This window comes from Myotis davidii, unplaced genomic scaffold, assembly GCF_000327345.1.
Source record: "Myotis davidii unplaced genomic scaffold, ASM32734v1 scaffold44, whole genome shotgun sequence".
Taxonomy (NCBI): Eukaryota; Metazoa; Chordata; class Mammalia; order Chiroptera; family Vespertilionidae; genus Myotis; species Myotis davidii.
The window spans coordinates 11,618,727-11,629,541 of record NW_006299705.1 but is presented as its reverse complement, the minus strand read 5'-3'; the positions used below and the strand labels follow the sequence as shown (position 1 = coordinate 11,629,541).

The 10,815-nt window shown below is 39.7% G+C and overlaps 1 protein-coding gene across 14 annotated transcripts in view; it reads left to right on the top strand.

Annotated features, from left to right (window-relative positions):
• The window catches only part of MEF2C (myocyte enhancer factor 2C), a 158,926-nt gene that overhangs the window by 13,721 nt on the left and 134,390 nt on the right, over nucleotides 1-10,815 (top strand). For 2 of the 14 annotated variants that reach the window (XM_015571607.1, XM_015571605.1), the window contains exons 1-2: nucleotides 5,965-6,076; nucleotides 6,675-6,719. The gene's annotated coding sequence lies outside the window, so the exon portion shown is untranslated. Of the gene's footprint in view, nucleotides 1-2,168; nucleotides 2,256-5,159; nucleotides 5,362-5,964; nucleotides 6,077-6,208; nucleotides 6,720-10,815 lie in introns of those variants that run through there. The other 12 variants (XM_015571612.1, XM_015571606.1, XM_006775517.1 and 9 more) reach the window with 9 other exon arrangements.

The following is a 10,815-nucleotide window of genomic DNA, read 5'->3' as shown; positions in this document are numbered from 1 at the left end:
CCCCCCCAGCCGCTCGCGCCGCCAGCCGCGCACTGTGCCAGCTTTGTGCTGGGTCCGGGGCGAGTTCACTCTCGCGTCGTTCGGAGCTCATCCCGGGCTCTTTGGAGTCGTCTTTAACCGACCTACGGGGAAATATCCCCAAACCAGACCGGTCGGGCAACTCCCTTGGCACCACCGCCCGCTTCCAAAGCCCCAACACCACCACTGCGCCCTCCTCCATTCCCCAGAACCTGCCACGCGGCCTCTTCACCAAACCACGGCCGCGTTTCCCCAAACTGTGAAATCCGCCCTCGGGACACACCCGCCGCCAGGGCAGCAACCCCTGGACGTGCGCCTGGGCCCAGAGAACCCCCAGAAGGGTCCCGAACCCGCCCGCTCCTCGCCCGGAGCGCAAGCACGTGGCGCACCCACCCCTCCAAGCCCCCACCCCTCACCTCCGTCCGCCCGGGGGCAAGTAGGGAGAAGGGGCCAGGGAAGTGGGCAGAGGAAGGAATATATCGGTGCCGAGGGGAGGACCCGTAACCGTTGCACGGTGTTGTGACTGGTGCGCCGCTGCTGACCGCCCACCCAGCGCGGATTCCCTCTCCACACAAATCAGCCGGAGGGATTGTGCCTGCGATCAATAACTTAGCGAAGTGAGCTGCTGAAACCAGAGGCGTCCCCCGTCTGGGTCTGTAAGAGGCCGTCGGACTGAATCCCAGTCCTCTGCTTTCCAGACAAAGAAGTGGGCACAAAGATCTTTAAAAATTAAAGGGTACACACAGAGAGAGGTATCTAGAAGAAAGAGTTAAAAGAGGAAGTATGAAAATCCGTCCTTTGAATTGAAGGTTTCTGTGATATTTCAAGAGATAGAATCAATGTTCCGATGAACATTTAACAATTTTATAAGTAAAGGTAAAGTCCATTAAATTTAGCCGTGCATAGGGATAACTTTTTCATCAGCCACACATTCTTGGTCAAATTACAGATCAAGCCTTATTTGGGCATACTGATCCAAGAAAAGGAAGAAATGTATCATAATTTGTGGTGGCATTTCTAAAAACCTTAACATATCTTTCAGACATTGCTTCATGAAGATTGCATTTCTATAAGGCGAAATGGCCCTGGGAGATGTATATAATGATCCCCACTAATAGCCTGTAAAACCAAACAGAGCAGGGGAAAAAGAGAATTCACCAGGTCGCCTGGCACTGGCTCCCCATCGCCAAGTTGAGACTAACTCACTGTGGGCCTGAGCCTAAATGATTTAAACTCAGCTAACACCCCTGAAATAAAAGTATCCAAAATTCTTCATTTCTCCTTGACTCTGAAGCAACTTAAAAAATAAAAATAAATCTTAAGGATGTCAAACCAAATATAGAGACTTCATAAATCTTAATGACTTCACTGTGAAACGTCTTCTGGCAAATACAAATGAGAGGATGGATATTGACCAGCATGGCCTGATATGTCTCAAGGTTGGGAGGACTAGACCCATTCTGAAACCAAGGGAAAAAAGTTCATTTGTGTTCTCAGAGATAGCTAGTTTCAAACAGATTCGGACACAGGGGCATTTGTGCTCATGCAGTTAAACAGAGCCTGGAAAGAAAAGGCATTCTTCATAATAGAATTCATAAAGGGTACTGATTCTACATCACTAATCCCAAAGTATTTAAAATTGGCCTTTAGGCAACATATAAACCAAGCCCTTTCAGCAACTTCAGTTGCAACCTCAAATTTTATTAGCTTTTGGGATATTATGGATTTGACTGTCTTCCTTGTAATTCTTCACCATTCTAAAATTAAAATAAATGTAGGATCTTTAGAGATGAGATAGAAGATATGATTAAACCTTGGCTTAGAATGACAAATCCTTTGTACGTTGCAGATTCTCAGTCACAAGAAGTCCATATGATGTATACTGTGCATTCGAAAGAGCGGTACCGAAAGAATTTTTGAAATTTAGATATTTGGCACTGCATATATTTAAGGTTATAAGTATTACCACAATTAATGATAATTTTCATTACTTTATGTTCAATACACATTCATTTGGTTTAATACTAGAATTAACATTAATGTTCTACAGATTAGGCTTTAGAAATAAATTTATGCAAATGTACTTTAATATCAACATCCTTAAAAAATTTTTTTTAACTATATATCATTTTGTTCTTACACATTTTAAGGTGCCAAAGAAGAGTTGCAAACTGTGAAGTAACTTCTATGAAGAGATGAAGTAAAGAATGGAAGGCAAATGACTGTATGTGTATGTGGTGAGTGCTCAACATTCGTTATATCATTTCCCACAAGGTTAATTCATAGAGGTAAAACTGCCAAACTCTTTGTCTTTAGGTATTTATGATATAGATGTATCTAAAAGTGGTAAAGAGCTATATAACCATTACACGCTTTATATTATAAGCAATACCATGCCATTTTGCTTAAAGCTCATGTCCCCTTTTAGGGCCTATCTTCACAAGTCTCTTTTACAATTAATCCATGTCAGAGAAAGTCATGTGTGTCACCTCTAACTATAAAATAAATAACATTTTAGTGCTCTTGGAATTTGTATCTTATTACCTTTTAATATTTTTCTGCACTTCTATATTCAGTTATCATGTTTGTGTTGAAAGTATTCTGCACAATTAAATGCTATATAGTATACTATATAGCTGAATAATCTTGAGGGGTAGATTAATCTACAGCCTTTCTTCATTTTAGGGTGGGTTGCTGTGGCAACTGACCAGCTTACTTTAAAATATATTTTTTAAGCTCACTACAAGAGCTACGCCCAGCATGGGTCATGCTTAAAGGCAGGCAGACCCCGTGTACAAGGTGTTAGTAGACTGCTGATTTAATGCAGGGGAGTAGTAAAGAGCAGGGTGGGGTAAAATGGTATGCAACCTGAAGAGAAATTAGAAGTTAGCTTTTTCTAGAGTTAAATCCTGAGCATCATGCTCTCTCTAACTTCTGTGGCATTTTAATTAAATATATTGTTAAGCAATTCTTCTGTGGGAAAAACAAGTTAATATATTTAATGTATAATAAAGCCCATGATAATTATTTAATGAAGGAAATATTTGGTGATGGTGGGTGGGGAGAGGAAAGCTGGTTTAAACAGTACATCAATTCCAGACACCATTTTTTCTTAAAGGAAGTATCACCTTTTAAAAGGATAGGCCACAAGTTTCCAATTGGCTTTAAAGGGTATATGAATTTTCTATTTTGCAATCATAGAACTGGAAGAGACTGGAAAATTCATTTAACACATAAGCAAACTGAACCCCAGAAAAGACACACTCATTAGGCTCCAATCTTGAACCAGAGAATCCAGGCCTCCTAATACCTAGTACCAGCTTCTCCATACACCAGAAACATTCTGATCCTAGCCAAGCGCCATTAGGCGGCAAGGATTAGGATGATTTTGGTGTTTTGTTTTGTTTTAAAAAATCCTGAAGTATTTCAAGAAGAATACAAAACACATTTTGGGTTAACCACTTTGTAGATTACCAATGAATAATTTTAAATCCCAGATGACTCTATTGTATATTTCTATACAACCTCTTTTGTTCCACTTCAACTATAAAAGCTCATGGAAAAGAAACTAATGCTAAGATTAAATTAGGATCACACATAATTAAGCTAAATCTGTTGAGGGGAATAGCTTATATTTTAAAAGGCCAATTGTAATACATTCCAGATCCAAATTAATTTCAAATTATCCACCATGTGAGGTTATATATACTTTTGAATGCTTGTACTGTCATTGATAATTATGGATTTGTTTAAAGTGTTTATTATGATTCTTAAAAATATTAAGGGGTAAGATATTTTCTCTTTGAAGGAAAACAATATAAAACTGAAGTGTACGATGTTAAATATGTATATGACCCATCATAAATAGTATGGTTGAAAGTCATGAATTGCCTATGTCTATTTGCTCATATGAAATGTAATGTTAAGGATTCATTACATTAATTTCAGGTATTATGGCAATAAACTTAGATGTTCCTGCAAATGGTTTGCTTTGTCAGGATGTTTGTGAACCTGGAAAACATGAAATTTCACTTTTACCACCATATATAGACATATCTTAGTATTCAAAATGTCTGCGCACCTTTACACTTTTGGATTTTTTAGACGTTGTACCTTAAATGAAAACCTGATACAGATTACCTCTGCCATGTTATTAAAATGAATGCATAGTAGTAGCAAACTCACTAGGTGACAAACAAACCGGCAAACAAATATATTGTAGATGCCAATCTGCAAGAACTAATACTGCCTCAGATGGCTGGTGCTTTGTGACAGTTTGCCATGCTTTCCTATAACAAAAGCAAGAGTTTTACTTTAGCTGTGTGATAGTCACAATGGTGATGAGCCAGAAGCCTGAGGATGGTTCGGATCTAGTCGTACTTGCCTGCAAAACCCACCTTCCCCTTTCAAGGGAAGCCTTGGGGCAGACACCTGACTGCTGAGCCCACTCTTCTGAGAAACGTTACATCAAATACCTCAGCAATGAAGCAGGAGGCTTTTGGAATCACACTGTCCTCCCCCACGGCAGAGTGCAGAACTCAACCGGAAATGCAACTAGTCATTGGGTTAAACATAGTGCTGAAAGGATTTTTTTTAAAGTGAGGAGAAAATCTTTAGTTAGCTAGGTATTTCACTATTGCATACTCTTGAATGTTCCATGTGTTTATTTTCCCAATGTATTTTCCCTTCTACCTTTTAAAATGTTTTAATTTGATTGGAACATTTTATACAACCTATAGTTCTACTGGCATGCAATCTTGTCAAGGTTTGTGTACAAGTTGGTGTATTTTATCTTTGGCTTTACTGGGTGTGGTGTGTAATTTGGCTAGGGAAGGGAGGTGCCCAATCCCTACTAACCTGTCCTAAATCTTTAACGTTAACTTACTTTTTAAACTTTAACGTGAGTAGTATATTCCTTATCAGCCTCTATTTCTGCTTCCTGTGCAGCTGAAACTCTTCAGGATAAGTGAAGTCATCAGCTATCGGATAGGGAAGCTTAATGCATCTGGGAAGTTCGTTTGGTTTACATGTGAAATGCCCTGGAGAAAATCCAGTAAGGTGTAGAAGAGATAGCGTGGGAGGAGGGAGGGGGGAAATATCCGAGGAAGCTGCCGCCTCGGTAAATATTTCCAAACTGATTAGAAAGTTCACGGCCCCGTGATGAGGTCGAGATTTCAAGGACTGGTAATTCTTTCATTATTTCTACATGAGTAACACTTGAGACGCATTTAGGCTAACCCTCTAGCCCTCCAACCGCTCAGGGCCGAAAGCCGCGTCCTGTGGGCGTGCAGGAAGAGCGCGCTGGAATCGGGCGCCGCAGACATCCTGGACCGCGGCTCTAGCGTAAGTAACGCGGGCGCGCTCCGACGCCGGGAGGATGAAGTGGTTAACGCGTCTCCCGGCGGGAGAAAAGTCACAAGACCAACTATTAGGGTCGCGCTCCTATTGGTCAGAGGAAAGATCCCGACTTTAGAAGGACTTTCCTGCTGGCTGGCTCGCCGCGTCCCCGGGGAGTGAGCGCGCGGCAGCCGGAGACTCGGTTCTCGGAGGGTCCTCGGCGGCGGCGGCGGCGCGGGCAGGGAGCCGGGAGCCGCCGCTCGCGGTGTTGTCTTCATTTCGTGCAATAAAGGATTGTCATTAGGTTTGCGTATGGCATGTGCCGTTACCCCACCGTAAAACTAAAATTAGCAAAATGTCAGGAATGGGAAGATTGATTCACCGAGATGCAATTATCATTTAAAAGTGCTTGATTGAGGTACTGATGTTCAGTGATTTATTCTGCATACCATATACATAATTAAAGTAGTGTAGTGGAGTAATTTATCAATCTAGTTGAGACTGGAGGGGTGAGGAGCGAACTGCTGTATGTTTGTTTTATTAAAATGCTCTGAGGTCTAGTCCCGCCCCCCTTTTGCAAGAGTGAAACTGATGATTTCTCCAGCTCGCGAGGAGAGAGTCAACGGTTTGGGATTGTGAGGGAGAGAGACTAAGAGGAAAGGCAGCGCGAGGCAAAGGCAAGGACAAAATAAAGGGGGAAAAGAAGGCAAGAGGCACGATGGTTCGTACTGCTTAGAGCCCTGAGCCCGTGTGCACCCGTTTTCCCGGCCACCCCCGCCTCCCCTCCCAATATCCTTCCACCACTCCCCCTGCCCCCCCGCCTTTTTACGCGACGTTTCAAAGGCAGTGAGCAGCTCTCCTTTTCCCATTCGTCTTCTGTCACTTCCTTCCTGGACGCAGTTTTCTGGACGAGTCTGGTTACTTTTAATCCACCGGCCGCTGAGAGCCACTCTCCCCTCCTCCTCCTCCTCCTTTTCTTCCTCCTCTTCCTCCTCCTCCTCCTCCTCCTCCTCCACCACCTCCTCTTCCGAGCGGCCTTGGCGCGCGCGAATGCGCGTCCCCGCGCGCGCCTCCCCCGCGCGCGCCCCCTCCGCGCGCGTTCACACGCACACCTCGTCTCCAGCTCTCTGCTTGCTTTGCTCGCAGTCACAGACACTTGAGCACACGCGTACACCCAGACATCTTCGGGCTGCTATTGGATTGACTTTGAAGATTCTGTGTGGGTCGCCGTGGCTGCATGTTTGAATCAGGTGGAGAAGCACTTCAAGGCTGGCCGAAGTAAAGATTATTGTTGTGTGTTTTTCTCTCCCTCTCTTAAGAAAGGAAAATATCCCAAGGACTAATCTGACCTGGTCTTCCTTCATGTGAGTACCTCTGACATTTCTCGAGGAAAATAGAAATAGCCTGGGTATTGTTTCTGAAATCTGCATCAGGATATGCCACAGCACTGGGTCTACCCCTGTGTCTTTTTTTTGGAGGCTGAAGTTGAGGGTTGTTGTCCATTCTTTTCGTTAGATTCCATGATTTCCCTGTCTGTTGCTAAAAGTAACTTTTTAGATAGTCTTATCCGTTTGCCATCAGTTATTGAAATCACTCCTGACTCGTTCTTGTCACATCATTGTGTTTAAAGTTTCATGAAGTTAGTTCGCGTCATTAGCATGTTTGATACGGTGGAGCATGTGGAGACTGGTAGATTTTAATATTTCATAGAATGTTCTGTGACCTTGAAGTACATGCCTTAAGATTTAGCCTGGAGTTCACTGTGGAGAGATGCTCCTCGGAGTCTCCCCAAGACTGATTTGCTCTGGGTTATGCTTTTGAGCTGCTAATTCTTGGGATTAGTTTGAACTAAAGCATGGCTGTCTGTCAGGGTATACCTTTGTGCATCCCCTTCCCTTGCCAAAGTGCTGGCTTGATAGAGGGCTTCTTAATTGGTCTGGACAAAAAGTAACACCCTGGCTATGGTAGTCTATACATTTCACAATTCGTATTGGTATCTCAGTATATGCATTGCTACTTAGGTCAAGTCAAATAAATAGCTGTTTTAACACAAACAATTTTAAGTCTCTTAAATTGCCTTCTGTTTGGACTTTGGATGAAAGTTAGCAAACTCATTGATAAAGTTTGGCATAAAGGATATATATATATATATATATCACATTGTTTATTGTATTAAATATTATGCAAGTATTTAAATTTAATACTAATGTTATCTCCTTCCCAGAATATGGCTATTAATTCTCAAAGGAAATATTATATCGCAAACATTTCTGACTACCCTAGCTCCAGTAGTTATTTTTTTTGGGGGGGGGGGCTCTTTTTCTTCACAATTTAGAAATGTGTGTCTTTTGTATAAAATACCTTTATATGTAAATGCTGACAGTATAATAACTGGAATCGGGCTCTCTGCCAGTTCTTTAACCGGTCCTCAGTGAAGAACTGCTTTGACACAAAGTGGGTTTTACTATTGTGAATCTGAAACTAACTCGAACAGTAACTGTCTTGTGAAATGGCTAGTGACTGCATATATTTTCTAAGTGCTATAAAGGGAACTCCAGCCACCTTATCATACCAGTCAAAAAGAGTGACCAGCCTCTTTTTCACTGGCACCTTGCAATGGAATTGTGGTTGCAGAGTAAAGATGTTTATTGTAGAGTGTAATAAGTTGACTCCCTAGAGAATTGGTAAGACATGGAAATGTGACCACCTGTGAACCCCGTTTAACCTCTGAATTGAATATTAATTTTGCTTTAAATAGATTAACAATCTCCAATTTGGAACTCAAATATCTTATTTAATTTTTAAAATAATGTCAGTTTTGGTTAGTCTTTGAAAATGTTCCGTATGTACCAATATGGTAGAAGCCGTATTTTTATTTCTCCATCAGTTTCAGTTAAATACAATGCAATTAGAAAACCATATTACATTCTTCCAATATATGCATGAAATTATTAAGTTCAAAGAAGTAGCTCTAAAGCAAGTGCTTCAGAACTTGACAGGTAACATGAAATGTATGTATCTCATATCTCATCTCAAGGGGGCAAAATCTCGAAAATACCTCATTCTATTTGTAGGAAAGTGCATTTGGCTGTATATTAGACTACTAACTCAATTCTAAGTTTTTTTGGCCAAAGGTAACTTTAAATTCAATGTTTGATTAAAATATGATCTCCCAGTCAAGTTAAGGAGACAATAGTTAGCAGTTACCTTTACTTTAAATTTTGCTAAACTTTATACAAATCTACTGTTTATTAGTAATAGACTTCACGCAACTTTGGAGCATCTATGGCACGTTTTGCAGACTTCTTACTAAAGACAATATTTTACTTCTTCATTAATTATGCTATTTATATTCTGATTGCTGTGTATGTGTGTGGGATATAGTGAAAGACAATATTAAATATGTAACTTTTATTAAATATTAATTTGTTCCTTCAGTTAAATAAAAAATGAGCACTGTATGCTAAAAAGTCAATTTTCCATCTTTCCTGAGCTGTTTAGACTTTAAAAGTATGCAATCACCTATATTAACTTTTCAGAATCCAAACACATTATCATTAAATGCATGAAATACAAATAACAAGAACTTTACTCCATCTGGCCTCCTATTCTTTGTCAACATACTCAGTTTTCAATATTTGAGGGAAATGGTTCATTCTAATAGGGAAAAGGACCAATGATTCAAAATTGAAATTGAAAAAGCATCATCTTTTATATTGTTCAGATTTCTATGAATTTCTTCTTTAGTCCTCACTTTATCAAATCAAAAATTGCATAACATTACACCCCATCTTCCTGATCAGTGAGTTATTGTATTTACATTTCTTTTATTAAAAACCAAGCTAAATAACTACATGGCATATGTTAACATTATATTTCAAAACTTTCTTCTGTTTACTGTATTATATTTTGTGGCTTTATTTCTCAACACTATGTGCGGTATATTTTGAGTCTGAAATCTCAGAAAGTGACAAAAATGGGGAAATATCTGTGCAGCAACACTTGTGCTACATAACAACAAAAAATAGTTATTAAACAGAGAACCCTGTCTTCAGGGGCATGATTCAAAACAACATGGAAGAATTTCATATGCAATTAAGGGTCACAGAGTGGACTTTAAAAGAGACTATTAATAAAGTTCTACTTATTTTACAAAAGCACAGCCTTTGAGAAAACATCACACAAATTAATATGTAAAACTTATTTTAAAATGCACATATTCATTTTACGAATATAGTGATTGCCTAGACACAATGAGAAGATTTAATAACTGATGTTTAGACTGTGTGCTGCATGGGGAAGGGTAGGTGATTAAGACCCTCATCCTCAGCACTGTACATTAATCTCAGGGGCGCGTGGACTGCCTTGCACTCAGTAAAGCCTGACTGTTCGCCGAGATCTGTCATCTCTAGGAAATCAAACCAGATTACAGAGGCGATTCACAAAACCAGGAGCGACAACAGGGTCTGTGCACCTTACAAAAGGCGGATTACCCAGTTCACGTGTTATTTTGATAGGTCAGAGATAAAAGCTGATTTTTGGGAAATGACAAGACACTCCAATTTCAAATGATGGCTAGCTAAGTATACCACGACCCTGTTGCTTCATCATTATGAAGAACCGTTCAAACAGCGGAAAACTCTGTTTTCAAATGACAGGCGTTCGATAGTGAAATAAGAGAAAATGTCTTTTTTATATATGTCTTTATTGCTTAAATTTTAAGTTGCATCACTTCTGTATGAACAAAATCAAGTTCTGGCTCCTTATGGGAAGCAGTTATTATAAGGCTTAATTGCAGTGGACATTTTCAGAGACATTGTAGAGAGCACAAAACAGAATTTGCCAGAAATAAAACATACACTGATGGTATTGAGTAACTGAGCAGAAAACGCATAGTAGTCAATAGCCATTATGTTATTCTGTTACCAAGTATGTTCTTCATAAAAATGTGTAATTACACAGTTATGAATCCATACATTTGAAATATAGCTTAATAGGTATGTATTGGTCAAATTATATGTATTTCATAAATTTTACATAAAGACCATTCTGTACAACAAAATGTGATGTTTTCAGAGTTTATTTCAGAGAATAAAGTTTGGTTTACATAATAACATTTTGAAAACCCCAACTTTTTACACATCCAACTCTACGGTAATTTCTTGCTTCTTTAAAAATGAAGTCCTGTTTTACCCAACTGATGCCTCCTAGTGTTTCACACAATAAAACACTAATGAGTCATCCATAAATGTAAACATTGCATTTTCATTGCCTACATCTTCTGTGATACATAAAATTAATATTTATGTGTTTAATTTTCTGTGCATTATAAGAAGGTAGGAAATTCTAGTGAATGAGATGTTTCATCTGAGTGGATTTATGGCACACACTTGCAGGTTTTCTTTGACCATAACAATATCTTACCAAGTTTTAATAAGTTTATTACCTTCAGTTCCAGTT